The sequence below is a fragment of the Lynx rufus genome, unplaced genomic scaffold, assembly GCF_022079265.1.
Source record: "Lynx rufus isolate CCGP_SWC_20201006 ecotype Redwood Valley unplaced genomic scaffold, mLynRuf1.p SCAF_8, whole genome shotgun sequence".
Lineage (NCBI taxonomy): Eukaryota > Metazoa > Chordata > Mammalia > Carnivora > Felidae > Lynx > Lynx rufus.
Genome location: NW_025814896.1, coordinates 82,170,519 through 82,185,623, shown reverse-complemented (window position 1 = coordinate 82,185,623; position 15,105 = coordinate 82,170,519). Strand labels below are relative to the sequence as shown.

Here is a 15,105-nt window from a genome sequence, read left to right as displayed (position 1 = left end):
ATGGGATTCTGACAGTGGATGTTCCTAACAGTTATCACTTAATTGTTCAGTTACTGGAAGCAACTACATCTCTACAAGTCTCAGGTAAAAAACAAACTTGAATTTAAGGCAGAGAGGACTCGTTTGAGGGAAGGGAGGGAAATGGGTATTTGTGACAGAAAATCAGGCAGGAGGGAAGACCGAAATATCGACAGGAAGTCAGACTTCAGTAGGCACTTGTGAGTGGTGAGGTTAGAAGTTGGGGGTGGAGCGAAGTAGGAAGGACTAGCTGAGGGCGGGGTCCCTAACAGCACCTTGAGACAAGAAGGCCCTTGTTCAGCCAGCAGCAGCAAAGAACACGTTCTCTTCCTCAGTGTGTCGGTGACCATAGTAACAGCAGGGGGCTGAGCCTCTCCCCGAGCATGCGCAGTGCAGTGAGAGCCGGGACGCTTCCTCAACCACGATGTATCCCTTTTTTCCTTCAGTCGGAGAACTACAACTCCCAAGAGACCACTCGGCGCCGCGTCACCGCCTCCCGCTGTGGCCCTGCCTTGTCTCCTCCCTCCCGCCCCGCCCTCCTGCTAGTCCCCTCCCCTCCCTCCGAGTGTGTGTCAGTGACCCAGAGCGGTGTGAGGCGGAGGGACCGTCGGGGGGCGCCGCCGCGGCCGCCGCCTCCACCAGCAGCACCAGCGGCGCCGCGCGTTCGGTTTTGCCTCGAGCCCTTCGGAAGCGCACCACAAAGCGGGCTCCGTGCCTCTCCCTCCGCCCGCGGCTCCTCAGCGCTCGGCTCCGTGGCCAACTTCCCTCGCGGGGCTTGGCCGGCTCGTGTAGAAGGCGGCGGCAGAACGCTGGGCTGTCTGCTCGCGCTCCTCGCGTACGCACACCTCTCACCCCCTCGCTCCGGGTCTCGGGGCCGTGCTGGATTGCGGCCACCAGTAATTGTCCGGTGAGTGCGGCCGCGGCGGGCCACGGAAGGGATGGTGGCGAGGCCAACGAGGGGTGCGGGCAAGGCGGGCGCGCAACTTCCTCGGCGGTTGCCGGGGGCGGCCGGCAGGCTCTCCCCGCCCGCCTGCGCGCCCCCGCGCTCGAGGCGGCCGGGAACGGAGTTTGCGGCTCCCGCATCCCGCGCCCTCGCAGGAGGAAGCGCCTTTGTCAGGAGCCGGCCCAGCGCGCCCTCCCCCTCCACCTCGGAGCCCCGCGCGCGGCGGCCAAGTCCGAGCCCCGCGCCCCGCGCGGGGCCGCCTGCTGCGGGAGGGGAGCTCCGCGGGGGCGGGAAGGAAGAGGGAAATGAAAGAGAAACAAAGGGGGCGGTGGGCTTTTCTTTTGTTTGTGCGAATCTGCTAACTTCTTTCTCCTTCCTTACATAACACAGACTTCCAAGTTAGTCATTCTTTTTATTGTTGTGATTATTGTCATCTTCTCTGCGTGTCTCTCGAATTTCCTTTCATCTCTGGATCTCGGAGCGTTTAAAAACACTAATTAATTACACCTTCGTGGTCCCCACGAAACAAGTTAATACGCCCGTGTTCCTAAGTGGGTAAACTGAGCTCCGGAAGAGCTCTCTAATTGATGGATACTCTTCATCTTCCACCGCGCCTGGTGTCTGAGGACCTGAAAGCATTTATGAGTAAGAACTCGTTCTCCGATGCCCCGTGGAAAAGTTATAGATGCTCATTTTAGTTAAAGGTTAACTGAAGTCTAAAAGAAGTCTGGGTAATTGTTAGGTAGTTCAAACAATAATTCTTGCATAGTGTTTGAATCTTAAAACCTCAAAGGACTCTTGAAAAATGCTTTGAGTGTGGAAAATACTGTAAATCATAAACCCACCCCACCATCTACTTTTATTTTTGTACATGCAGGTCTTTTATGAGGCAAGAGTGCAGTGATGGGGGAGCAGGAGGACAGAGGGTTTTTCTTTCTTTTTTTTTTTAATGTGAATTTGACAGATTTTAATCACTACACACGAGGAGATGTATCTTGGTTTTAACAGCATCAGCAGCCTTCCCATCGTTTAATCATCAAACAGTATGTTAACAAATAATTGAGTGAGCATTTTACCCATAAGGTACTCGATGTGCAAAGAACTGAAGCTCTAAGTGTATGAAAAGGTCATCTGTTTGTTTTGGTTCAAAGCTGTGTACTTTTCCTTCTCTGCAAAAATGTTACTTTGTTTTCATAGCAGCTGATCTTTTGTTTCAGAACTGGCTTTGTCTTTTTCTACTTTGAATATGTATTATAACTGAGGAGAGATGTAAGGTGTTTGTTTGTTTTTTAATTTGAATTGTAGTGTGAATTTAAATTTTTGAATTGTGGAGAAGGTTTAGTTTCTTCAGTTCTTCTGCTTGAGCTTATGATGTTTTCTTTAAAACAGGAAATGTTTTCTCAAAGTGATCAAATTTACATCGCAAAACATTGTCTTTATTGTACAAATAGATCATATGAATTCCTTTTGTTTTTTTTATTCACACCAACAGCCTCTTCTGGAAGAGAATGCTTAATTCTGAGGACAAGTTTATTTTTGGTAGTTGAACCAAACTGGATGGTACCAAAAATTTAAGTGAAGCATCATTTCTACTATTTATTTCTTGAGATGAATAATGATCAGAACTGTAGTGAATACTTTTACCTATTACTGTTAAATTTAATTTTTTGTGATACAGTTGCCCCCAGAATTTAGATCCTGGGGGTTCCATCAGAAAAAGAAAGTGAGACGTTTGTTTTTTTGATTTTTCTCCCAAATCCTCTAACCTGTCCCCATCCTGTGGGATGTTTAAAGAGATCTTCAGTTTAAAGCAAACGATTGGAAGTAGAACAGTTAAATGTATGGAAAGTTGCATGTAGTGGAGTGGTTTTAATGCCTCATCTAATAAATTGACACTTTAAAGAGAAAACGTTCACTCGGGTTTTCATTAATGTTTTAGAGGTGCTGTAATGCAATAATAGTAGTACTTATTGACTTGAAAAAAAGCTAGAAATTGTGCCTTAGTGACAGATTTGGGGGGAAGGGGAAGAATCTGTGCTCTCTTTAAAATTGTCATTTCAGTGACCTTGCAGTTGCTTACTGTGAACTTTTTTCTGTAGCTTTTACAAACCAAATTTACCAGAGGCGTTTGTACTTTAAAGGAAGCTACTAACAGGACCTCTTGGCTCAATCAGTGGAGTCCAAAGGCAGAAGTTAGTGTCGACTGGCCAAGGCTGGCACTGTGGGTTTCCTGATATCTTTGGGACCCCTTAAAGAAATGGCAGAAAAGTACAGGGCAGGGAACTGAGTCTGGTACTGCCAAATGCTAAACAGGCACGTTTCAAGGGGAAGCCTCCGTACATTGCTCTTTGACGTCGTTTCAGCTTCTTTTCAGGTTGTTGTAATGTCACTTGTATGTTCAGAGTCTTGTCATTTAGAATGGGCCACATTAATACTGTCCGGTGGGTCAGATGATAAGGACTTTCTATGCCAATTCTGCTTTGTGAACAACTGGTTGCACACAGAAACTTCTGGAGCTAATAAAGATTTTAAGCCCAAACTTAGAATTGAAAACTATCTTTTTTTTTTCTTTTTAATGTCTATTTATTTATTTTTGAGAGAGAGAGAGAGAGAGCACATGCAGGGGAGAGGCAGAGAGAGAATCCCAAGCAGGCTCTGCGCCCCAGCACAGAGCCCAAAGCTGGGCTCAAACCCATGAACCGAGAGATCGTGACCTGAGCCAAAATCAGGAGTCAGATGGTTAACTTACTGAGCCACCCAGGTGCCCTGAAAACTATCTTTCTAACATTCTCACACACATACATCTTGCCATTGCACATCAGTATAAAGCTATCCTAGTATTTATGAAATCAGAAAGGCTTGTATGGATTATTTTATTACATATATTTTAGCTATGCAGTGTATGTTAAAATTTCAAAACGTCAGGTATATGATGGCATTAAGATGGTTGGTTCCAGGACTTTCTTTGGAAAAAATCATGTTATTCCAAAAGTTACGTTTATGTCTTTTCATTGAAGAGAATAAAACAAATTTAAAAGCCAGTTGAAAGAAGGAAGAAGAAAATCAACAGAAAGAAACCTGATGAAGATGTTTTTAAAAAGTACAATATAAAAGATTCCTGGCATTATATAAGGGACAGAATTCTAGCTAAAGTCTATAAACAGTGAATTCCACTTAGCAGTTTCTGTTTATAGATTTCTAGCCATCTTTTCCAGATTTCCTCTAAATATGTTACACAAGGAAAGTAAATAGAAATCATTCTTTCAAGGGATTTGGGTTGTTGGAGATTTTTTTTTTACACATGTGGTAGTGGGGGAGGAGGCGGTCATTGTTTTTCTTTAAGTTTAGCCTCTGCCAGAGAAGATTTTCCCCACGCTAATGTATGGAAATCTCAGAACAAGAAATATTGGTCACTGAAAGAACTAGATATAATTTCAAGTTATGCCACTAGCTTTTTCTTACATTATCTTGAAAGACCACTTCTTTTCTTTCCAGAGGTTGAAAATAATTGTTTAACATGTTACCCTTAGTAGGTCCTACATAATTTTTGTTGTTATGGCTGTATTACTTTGCAAGTAATAAAGAGAAAGTACAAGATTTCTTGAGTGAGGGGTGCCTGAGTGGCTCAGTCGGTTAAGCATCCGACTTCAGCTCGTGATCTCATAGTTCCTGAGTTTGAACCCCATGTTGGGTTCTGTGCTGACAGCTCAGAGCCTGGAACCTGCTTTGGATTCTGTGTCTCCCTCTCTCTACCCCTCTCTACAAAGCTCACGCTTTGTCTCTGTCTCTGCAAAATAAATAAACATTGAAAAAAAAAAAGATTTCTTGAGTGAACATCGGGGAATTTCTGATTTTTTTTTCTTTTTAAATAGAAATAAGTAATCAAAACATATGAACATCTGATTGGAACCTTTCAATTACCATAGCTTCCTTCAGAAATAAAGTTGAGGAAAAGAGATTTGTTAGGTAATTTAAGAGAAATGAATTATAAGTAAGTCTAAGAAGATGTGGTTATTTTTTCAGAACATACACATGATGTTTTAGAATTTTTTTTTGCCACAATGAACTGTTTCAGAGAAGTAGAATTTTACATAGTACTACTTGCATTACCTCTGTAAGACTTTTATACACCTCAAAATACCGTTTACAGAAAAATAGAATATGTTGTTGTTGCCTGTAAATGAGAAAATTATGACATTTGTTATTCCCCAGTTAATCTTGACCATTCCTGTAGTTTTAAAAAAAAGTTCCAAATTCAATACACATGTAATCTACTTCCTTTTCAAAGAATTTATTACTGATTTTTCTTCTATAATGAACCTCTTGGGATGTTGCTAATTCTAAAAATATGTATTACCCCTAGTTTCCCACCATCTTCTGCAGTTTCTTTTTGTATCATTTTTTGGCTACAATATGCTTTCTCCCCTAAATTGTCTAAAATAAGCTAAGAAATGTTTACACATACTTGACAAGAAATACAGTCATTTATTATGCTAAACTTCAGCTAAATTTCAACATACAGGGGCCATTGAATCTGTTTTGGAGATGGAAGTACACTTACTTTGAAAGGAGGGAGGTAAAGCAGGGACAGCAAATAGATTTCACCTTGGGTACCAAATCTGATTGCTTGGTGGTGGCTCCCTGGACTATATTTAGAAAACTGGGAGTCCTAGTTCAGACTCAACAGGAAAGAGTGCTGTGATTAGCAGTTTCTGCTATTGGGTGGGCAGTGGACTTTTGGCATGAACGCCAAATATTCATTCAGTAAGTATTTATTGGTTGTCTTTTATGGGTCAGGCACTGGTCTAGATGCTGATACCATTCACGCAAATTAAAATTAAAAGCTCTGAGACACAGGCAATAAAATAAATAAAAAATTTCATGTTTTAAGGATAAATGAACTCATTTCCTCAAGAAATAAATGAGAAATAAGAAATGGAGAGGAAGCTCTAAGATTAAAAGAGACTTCAGAGACATATCCACTAAATGCAGTATATGGACCTGAGTTAGATCCTGCTTTGAGCAAGCGAACTGTAAAAAGGTATTTATGAAAAATAGGGGAAGTTTGGACATTGAATATTTGATTAAAAGGAATTGTTAATTTTTGTAGGTGTGATAATGTATTCTGGGTTTTAAACAAGCAGCCTTAACTTTTAGGGATCTAGTGTATTTATTAATTAAAATATCATGTCTGGATTTTTGCTCCAAAATAATTTGGAGGGGAGAGGAGCATTGATGAAACAAGATTGGCCATGTATTGAGAATTGTTGAAGGTAGATGATGGATACCTGAGATTTCTCATATTCTCTCTACTTTTGTGTATGTTTGAAAATTTCTGTAATGAACAGTGTTACACACACACACACACACACACACACACACACACACGGGAGAAGATAGAGGAGGGGAAAAGGGACCAGGTGGGATGTGAGTATGGGATGGGAGGAGCATGGCAGAACACACCTCATTGAGAAAGACCTGAGGTAGGTGAGGGGGAGTCAGCCTTGCAGATAATCCTGGAGCAGGGTGGAGGAACAGAGAAGGGCATGTACCTTGGCCCTGAGGTAGAGGATCTTGACTGTGCAAGAAACTACAGGACGACCAGTGTGGCTGGGTTAGAATGAGAGAGTAGCCGGAGATAGGGTCAGAAAGGTAAAGGGAGGGGCCAGGAGACCAGATTGTGTGGGGCCTGGTTAATTATCTATCCTTGCTTTAAAGTAAGGACACTTATTTTATACTTACCTAAAATATGTCTGCTTTAGTCACCCTGGGAGCTATCTATACACTTACTTCAATGATACTAGTATTACTCAAAATATTTTTGGAACTACTTTTTTTTTTTTATTTTGGTAATTGCCTTTTAAGCCAGTTTAAGAGCCACACATGAAAATAGCTCAGTACTATATATTTGCCCCGTGTTTTTAGGGGAAAAGGAGGTATAAGGACATGATATTTCATTTATCAGATATGACTCAGAGAGGACAGAAAGAAAGAAAGACGGAAAGAAAATAAGAAATAACTTCAGGCTATTTCTAAAATTCAGATCCTCTTTAAGAAGGCAATTATGGTTTCTTAAAAATCAGGTCTACCCATAGACTGAAAAGGAGTTTCAATAATGTTGTGGACAATTGTAGCATCATTTGGAATAAGGATCTAACCTCTGAGAGTGACTGATATGGAAGAGACTATTACACTCATTTAGATATTTATGTTTTGTCTGGTGCATTGAAACACATACGTGTACATACACACAAGACTATACATACCTCTTAATAATTAACCACTCAAAACAGTCACTGCAGATAAGTTTCTGTGTCAGGCATTTAAGACTGAAGAGATGGCATTTATAATGTAATGAAGTTGTATAACTTTCTTGTTGCTATGGCATACACTAGGAGAATTGAAAGACCAGCACACATTTAGTGTTAGAGACTAATCTGGCTCTCAAGTCTTATATTCATGCTTCATTTCTCAGATTAATAGTTGCTTCCAGAACATAATGATTTCCCATAAAGAACTGTATTTAAATCTGTATTGTTACAGAAAAATTGAACCCATCCTTCAAACGTTTGAAAGACTCCCTCAAAAAAACCCTGCGTGAATATGGACTTTAAAAATCTTCTACTGATAGGACAGTATACATGTAGGGATTTCTAGTTTTGAATGATTTGACACTAAATGATTTAAAATGATAAATGGTTTTCATTTTTTCTAGGAATAAGTTTTCCAAACTGAGAAACTAAACTTATTTCAATGATTTTTACTTTATGGATAACATTGAATAATAAAGAAAACCATTTTTTTTTAGTTAACTATGCATAATAGGAGGGTACAATATTTTCTTCTGTATCTTTAACCAATAATATATAGGATTTAATGGGATTAAGTAGAATTTGAGAATTTTTTAATATATAGTAAATTCCAGGGGTGACTGACTGGCTCAGTCAGTAGAGCATGCAGCTCTCGATCTCAAGCCTGTGAGTTTGAGCCCCACATTGGTGTAGAGATTACTTGAAAAAAAATGTTTTCATAAAATAAAATAAATTGCATAAAGTGACCACTAAGAATATAAGTACATAACAGTATAAGGAATACTTTAACAAAACTCCCTGTTTTGAACATTTTTCAGAAAATTCTTTAATTTCTATTTATTTGGTTTTTTTTAAATTTTTTTTTAAACATTTATTTATTTTTGAGACGGAGCATGAACGGGGGAGGGTCACAGAGAGGGAGACACAGAATCTGAAACAGGCTCCAGGCTCTGAGATGTCAGCACAGAGCCCGACGCGGGGCTTGAACTCACAGACCGCGAAATCATGACCTGAGCCGAAGTCGGCCGCTTAACCGACTGAGCCACCCAGGCACCCCAGAAAATTCTTTAATTTCTTTAACTCACTCATTGGTCCTCTTGGTGTATATATATGTGTATATGTACATATAGGTAGATAGCCAGAACGTTTCTTCATATACTGTATATTACTACTAAGATTGAGATGGTAGGCTAGATTATTTAATGTATTTTTTTTGGTTTGTTTACTTATTTATTTTGAGAGAGCAAGCATGAGTAGGGCAGGGGCGGAGAGAAAGAACCCCAAGGAGGCTCCACGCCATCAGCACAGAGCCGGATGTGGGGCTTGATCTCACAAATGGTGAGATCATGATCTGAGCTGAAATCAAGATTTGATCGCTTAACTGATGGAGCCACCCAGGCACCCCTGTTTAATATAGTTTAAACACTAGCCTGTTAGCATGAACACAGAGCCCATGTTTAATTCTTGGGCTTTCCATTAATTCTGAAGGTATTTCCAAGCTATCTTTGATTCATCTGTAAAATACAATAAAATAATAATAGTTTTTTCATGAAGGATTTTGAAATTCTGTGATGGGACCATACTGATGTGTGGCTCATTTTAGAAATAGCTTTCAGTCTGTTGGTTTGTTGGTAGGATTATGAGTCAGTGTTTCATTTCCATTTTTGTGAAATAAATAACTTATGATGGACAAGGAAGAGAAAGGGGGAGGGGAAGGGAAGGAAGGAAAGAAAAAATCGTCTCTCACAAAACAGTAAACGTGACCATGGATAATTCTTGTAACTTGTATCTACTTAATAGATAAAATGTATAAATTAAGTAGAGAATAGTAATAATAATATAGCTTCCATTTCAAGAAAAAAAGTTGCTTTGTAAAAGGTACGTCTTAAATTTCATGGTGGCTTAAACTTTGTGACCATGATAAAGCCTGTACTTATTTTGGGAAATAATAATAATGATGAATTGATAATATTAATAATGATGATGATGCTAATTAACAGTAAGGAAGAATTATTTGAAAATTCAGTCTATTACTTAAGCTCTGTAGATTTTTGCAGCATCAGCTTCCAGGGTTTTTTCAACTTGTGCTTTGCAAGATACATGTATTCCATATTTCTGCCTCTCTCACTTCACCTCTCTCTTACTTTCATCTCTTCCTCACTTTGTCACTGGCTTTGTTTATCTTTCTTTACTTGCTTTAGTGCCCATTGTTCTTCTGTCATGTTTTCTACACGTCTCCCATTTTTATACTTAAAAGTGGGCTTGGAATGAATTCAGGGTCTTCACAAATATAAAAGGAGTACTTTTATATACTTCAAAAGGAGTAACAAATATAACATTCATGACAAATATAACACTCATCCTCTTTTTGTCTTACCTATTTAGCTTCTTTTTAACTTTCCTTTCTCCCTTTTTGTGTGTGGGTGTGTTACACTGGAGAGATGGTATATTCCATCAGCGAGGCACTAATAGATAACTGTGTGACACAGAGGATATAGCACTTTTTGAAATGAATAATGTAGGAAACAGTAGTAAAGTCATTGGTTTGAGAGCTTCATGAGTTAATTCTGCATCCATCCAGAACCTATACCTAAACTAGCAAAATTTGATAGAATTATTAGCCTAGTGGAATTTCAAGTGCTGTTTTCAGCTCTTGGTATATGTTGTCTTTTCCAAAAACCTCAATCAGGGATTTCATCATCATTGTAATAATAGTTAATCATAAATGGCTTTGGAGAAAACTGTCTGAACTTAAGATGCTTTTTGACAGTTAAGAGGAAAAGATAGAAAAATCAGTAATGTGGTAAACAAGTTAATAACTTCCCTGTCCTTTCGTGGAATGAATTATAAGGTGATTGGCCCTGATTTGTTGCCAGTTTTTAAATGCTCATTGTAGTTTCAACATATCAGTTGGCTTAATCTTTAGAAGGCACCATTAACTTTATTTTTTTAACAATAAGTGAAAACAATTGGAGGTGCTTTGCTGGTTCCTCAAAACCTTAGTGTTGGATTCCTGGTTCTTGGCAGATAATATCCACAGTACCTCATGTTCTTCTGGGTTATGCCAAGTTTAATGAGCTACATGTACTGGAAGCACTAAAAGCTGATTTTCTTTAATTTTAGATTACAGTTAACATAATGGATTTTCCTTTGAATTGTTTCTCACTACTATTCTTTAAATTTACCAAAGGGCCAAAACTTCCAGATTACAAAACTAGTTAACGTTTATCATTCATGAGAAAATGTGTGTTGATGTGGGTTTCTTTTATAAAGTAGTGGTTGCTTCTGATTAGAAACCACAGTCATATAGACAAGCTTCATGTATCTGAAAGCTTTTTAAATTTACTTAACTGCTTTACTGTAATTTTCATTAAAGTGGGATGATTCAAGCCTTGAACTAAGTTTTTTCAGTTCACCAAAGGAGCAGTGAATTTTGAGTTAGTGTCTTAAACTCTTCATCCTAGAGCGTATCTGTTACTTCAGTGACACCAGACCTTTTTTTATAATTCATCACTGATACTTAGTAAACAAAAAGAAAATCACATTTTGCTAAAGCTTCTTGGTTATGCCTCTTTTAGAAATTGTATGCCAGTTAATTTGCATGTAGTTCAGCACTTAAAGACCAGTCTTTAAAGTCTTCAGCCAGGATTTGCCTCCTGAAGCTCTTTAAAATGGCTTCCAAAAAAGGATTTGCTAGATGTCAGAACTGAGTAGGATGTTAATGATTCAATATGCCCCCTCATTCTCCTCCTACTTCTTAAATTGAAAGCTCCTTCATAGCATCTAGGTGCCCTGAGTCATCATGGCTAAACTCTAAAGAAAAAGTGTCACATGGAAAAACTCACCATGAAGTAAAATTGTCAGAAAACAATCTGAGTCAGAGATCCTTCATTGATCACAGTGATACAACCTAGAGCTTGTGGACTTCATTTAAATCTCTGAATGTACTTGCATGTAAGTCTTTGTTACAGGACTTGAAATTATGAGGACTTGTTTGTTCTCAGTTAATTTTTAATTGGTTTGATTTTTCCTATTATATTTAAAGGATTTTATATTGAATAAATGTATCAGAGAGGAACAGCAGGAGGATTCAGGATAAAAACCACTATATCAGAAGCTAAGAGACTTAGAGTTCTGGTCCGTTTATTTAGTATGCATCTCATATTTCATTTAACCTCTCTGGGCTTTAGTTTCCTCATCTTTACAAGGTCAGCAGCTTGCCCTATGATTGCCCTCTTTGGAGCCAGTCCATGGTAGATATAGCTAATAGCTGACCCCATCCCAGCTTCATACTCCCTTTTTGGTGCTGCACTGTCAGCAACTGTATAGTTGGCATTCTAGATGAAGTCTGTCACCTCAACCTTATAAAGTCCCTTCCATTTCCATGATTCCATGAGTTTAAATGACTTGCCAATAGACAGTCTGTCTCTTTCTGAGTCTTTACTGTTTTTTCACATTGAACATTCAGAATTGAAACTTACTCTGTGAATTAAGAATTCTATGTAGTCAGAGATGGCATGTTAATGTTTTGTGTAATTCCATAGACTGAATGTTTGCGTCCCCCCAAAATTCACATGTTGATACCTAATCCCTAATATGATGGTATTTGGAGGTAGGACCTTAGGGGAAGGGATTAGGTCATGAGGACAGAGCCCTCATGAATGAGATTAGTGACCATAAGACTCCAGTGAGATCCCTCACTCCTTCTGTAAGTGTGAGGACACAGTGAAAAGATGACCATCTAGGAAGCAGGCCCTCACCTGACACCGAATCTGCCAGTGTTGATCTGGGACTTCTCAGTCTCCAGGACTGTGAGGAATAAATCTCTGTTGTTTATAAACCATCCAGTCTGTAGTATCCTGTTCAAACAGCCCCAGTGGGCTAAGACATTGTGATGTTAAAAACAAATACTGGAGGAAATTCATGGGAACACTTAAAATCCCTAGTGGAGTGGAAACATTCAGAGTGGTTAGTGATGGCTTGATTTAAACTCCCTTCAACTCCTAAATGTTTCTGTGGCAAAGCTTCAGGTTAGTGAGGTTCAAAGTGATGTGTCTGTTTGAAGGGCACATAGTGAAGCAGGATGAATGCTAGACTGAGAGGGAAGTGTTCTAGCTCTGCAAACTTAGAAGTTTGACACTAATCTGGTTAGTGTCTTCATGTAATGGTTTCAGACCATTCCTTCTCAAACATTAATGCATTACGCAGATTATCTGGGGGTCATATTGAGATACATATTCTGATTCTCTATGTCTGGGTGAGCCTTTGAAATTCTATGTTTTTAACAGGCTCCCAAGTGTGTTAACTGCTGTGTACCGTGGAACATGTTTTATAAACGTGTTATGATGGTTTGAGGTTCTTCTGCCCGGGTCTTCAAATCTTAACTCCACTTCTTTTTCTCTCTTTCACATGAAATTTCATTAAACCTATTTTTGAAGCCTCATTTTTCTAGGCTTATTCCCTATTTTCTTAGTTTGATAGTTCGTTTAGGTTTGCTTTTTCTCTCTTCCCAGAACCAACTTCATAGGTGGTCATTCAAGTTAGAGGTAAGGTAGTATATTGAAAGAGGCTTTGATTTAAAGAAAACTGGATTTAAGTCCTACCACTGATTAGCAGCTTTGCTGCCTTGGACAATTGACTTAGTTTACTTAACCTCTCAAAGCTTTGAATGCCTTCTTACAGAGTTGTTGAAAGGAATAGAAATAATATATAAAGCCCTCAGCACAATGTCAAGTGTGATGTAGGTGATCAAAAATTGGAAGCTGTTTTTATTCTTACTAGCATCTTGATTTGTAGAAGTGGAAAAACAGAAGAAAAGATCTGTCCCCAACCCAGGACCTCCCCGCTGTGTGCCACATTTAAATTTTCAACTGCCTGCTAGACATATTAATCCAAATTCTTCAAACTTGCCATTGTCAAAAAGATCTCTTTATTATTTTTTCCCTATCTGTTCTGCCTCCTTCAGTCCTGATGGAACTTAATGTTTCACTCTCCACATGCCCAAGCCAGGAACTTGGCAGTTCCGCCTTGGTGTCTCAGGTACTGCTTTTCTCTATCCTCATTTCCACATTCCCTTTGCCTGGGTTCTTTATACTCTTTCACCTGGGCTCTTTGTATCTGATCTTGTTGATTCTAGACTCCTTATGTTTTTCACATCCTCCATAGTGCTTTCAAAGTTACTTTCCTAAAAATTCTTTTTTTTTTTTAATTTTTACAACCAGTATTTCTTAAATGCTTACTATGTAGAAGGCTGTTGCAGGCATTGAGTGTATGGTGAGAGAACAGAATGAGACAGCTCCTGATGAAAGTCACAGACTAGGAAGGGCAATAGATATTAAAAACAAGTAAATATATAAGTAAATACAGAACAGATTGCTAAGAGACAATGACAGAAGGGGACCTGTGTTATATTGTATATTGGGTGATCAGAGAATGCTTTCTAAGGAATTAACATTTAAGCTTTTATCTCCAGAATGAGGAGTCAGCTAGGTAAAGAGCAGGACAGTGCTGTTCCAGGCTGAGGGTACAGCATGTGTAAAGACCTCGAGTAGGTTTTTAGAAGTGAAATGATAGGACATGGTAATAGACAGTATATGGAAGATGAGGGAGAAGGAGTTATTAAGGATTTCCAGGTTTCTGGTAAGAGCAATTACTGGGTTAATAGTGGTGCCATTTACTGAAATAAATTAGGGATAGGATAGGTGAGAGCAGGGGGTAGAATCATGAGTCTAGTTTGTCAAGTTTGAGAGTCAGAGAAAAACAAATATGATGATGTCAGTCTAATCTGGTTCTCCATTTCCTAAAAATCTAGTCCAAATTCTATCTTATAAAGTCCTTAAATAGTTGACCCTTATCTACCTCTAGCTTCTCCCTCACTTCCCTTTATTACTGTGCATAAGCCATAATGAAATTCTCATTGTTCTCAAAACAGTTTTGAACCTTTACATATGTTACTGCCTGAAATAAACCTCTCTGGCTGAGGCCTTTTTGCCCTTCAAATCCTATCTTGAATATTACTGTTCTATAGAATTTTCTCCAACTTTTCCATGTTTAGGTTAGGGTCTTGGGCCTTTTTACTGCCATTTGGTTAACATTTGGTAATACGTCTTTTATAGCATTGATCACATTGTATTAGAATTTCTCTTTTGACATACCTGGACACATTTCATTAAACCATGAGTTATGTGGATCCAGAGATCTAAGCTTGTTGTTTTTGTGTTCCTGGGATCTAGTGCATAGCAGCTGCTCAGAAAGTGAATGACTGGATATTGTTCTTATATAAAGCAGTCTAATCCTACCCCTAAACTAGGATGAGTATTCTTTGTTTCCATGAGGCCCTGAGACTACTTTTACCATATTACATTGATGTTAAATTGTTTTACATCATTTCTTAAGGACAAAAACCGAGTCTTGGTTTTCCTTGTTTACATGGTGCCCATTACTGTGCTTAACATGCAGGAAAATTCCAGTAGACTATAGTTTCATATTGTGGAATATTTCATCAATACAGCCTTCCTTGGATGGGCATTATGGGAGCTGGAGGTAGGAAGAAGGGAGACTCAATGTAATGATCAACATACATCAAATGTTAGTTTGCTGTTCCTGATAAAAAGATATATAACTGTATTTAATAAAATCCTGTTATTCTTTTGAAATACCTCTGGAGGTCACTTACTGTCTCCATATTGCTAAATTTAGTGATACTTTCTTCAGTATTTAGTTACTTGACCTCTCAGCAACATTTGACATTGTTGATTGCTTCCTACTTTTTGAAGCATTCTTCTTCACTTCCAGGACATCATACACCATACACCAGCACCTTGATGCTGTTGC

General features: G+C 38.9%; 1 protein-coding gene across 2 annotated transcripts in view; it reads left to right on the top strand.

The window, feature by feature from the left end:
* The first annotated feature begins 815 nt into the window (after window positions 1-815).
* The window catches only part of PELI1 (pellino E3 ubiquitin protein ligase 1), a 57,277-nt gene continuing 42,987 nt past the window's right edge, over window positions 816-15,105 (top strand). For both annotated transcript variants that reach the window (XM_047069664.1, XM_047069662.1), the window contains exon 1: window positions 816-925. The gene's annotated coding sequence lies outside the window, so the exon portion shown is untranslated. The remainder of the gene's footprint in view (window positions 926-15,105) is intronic.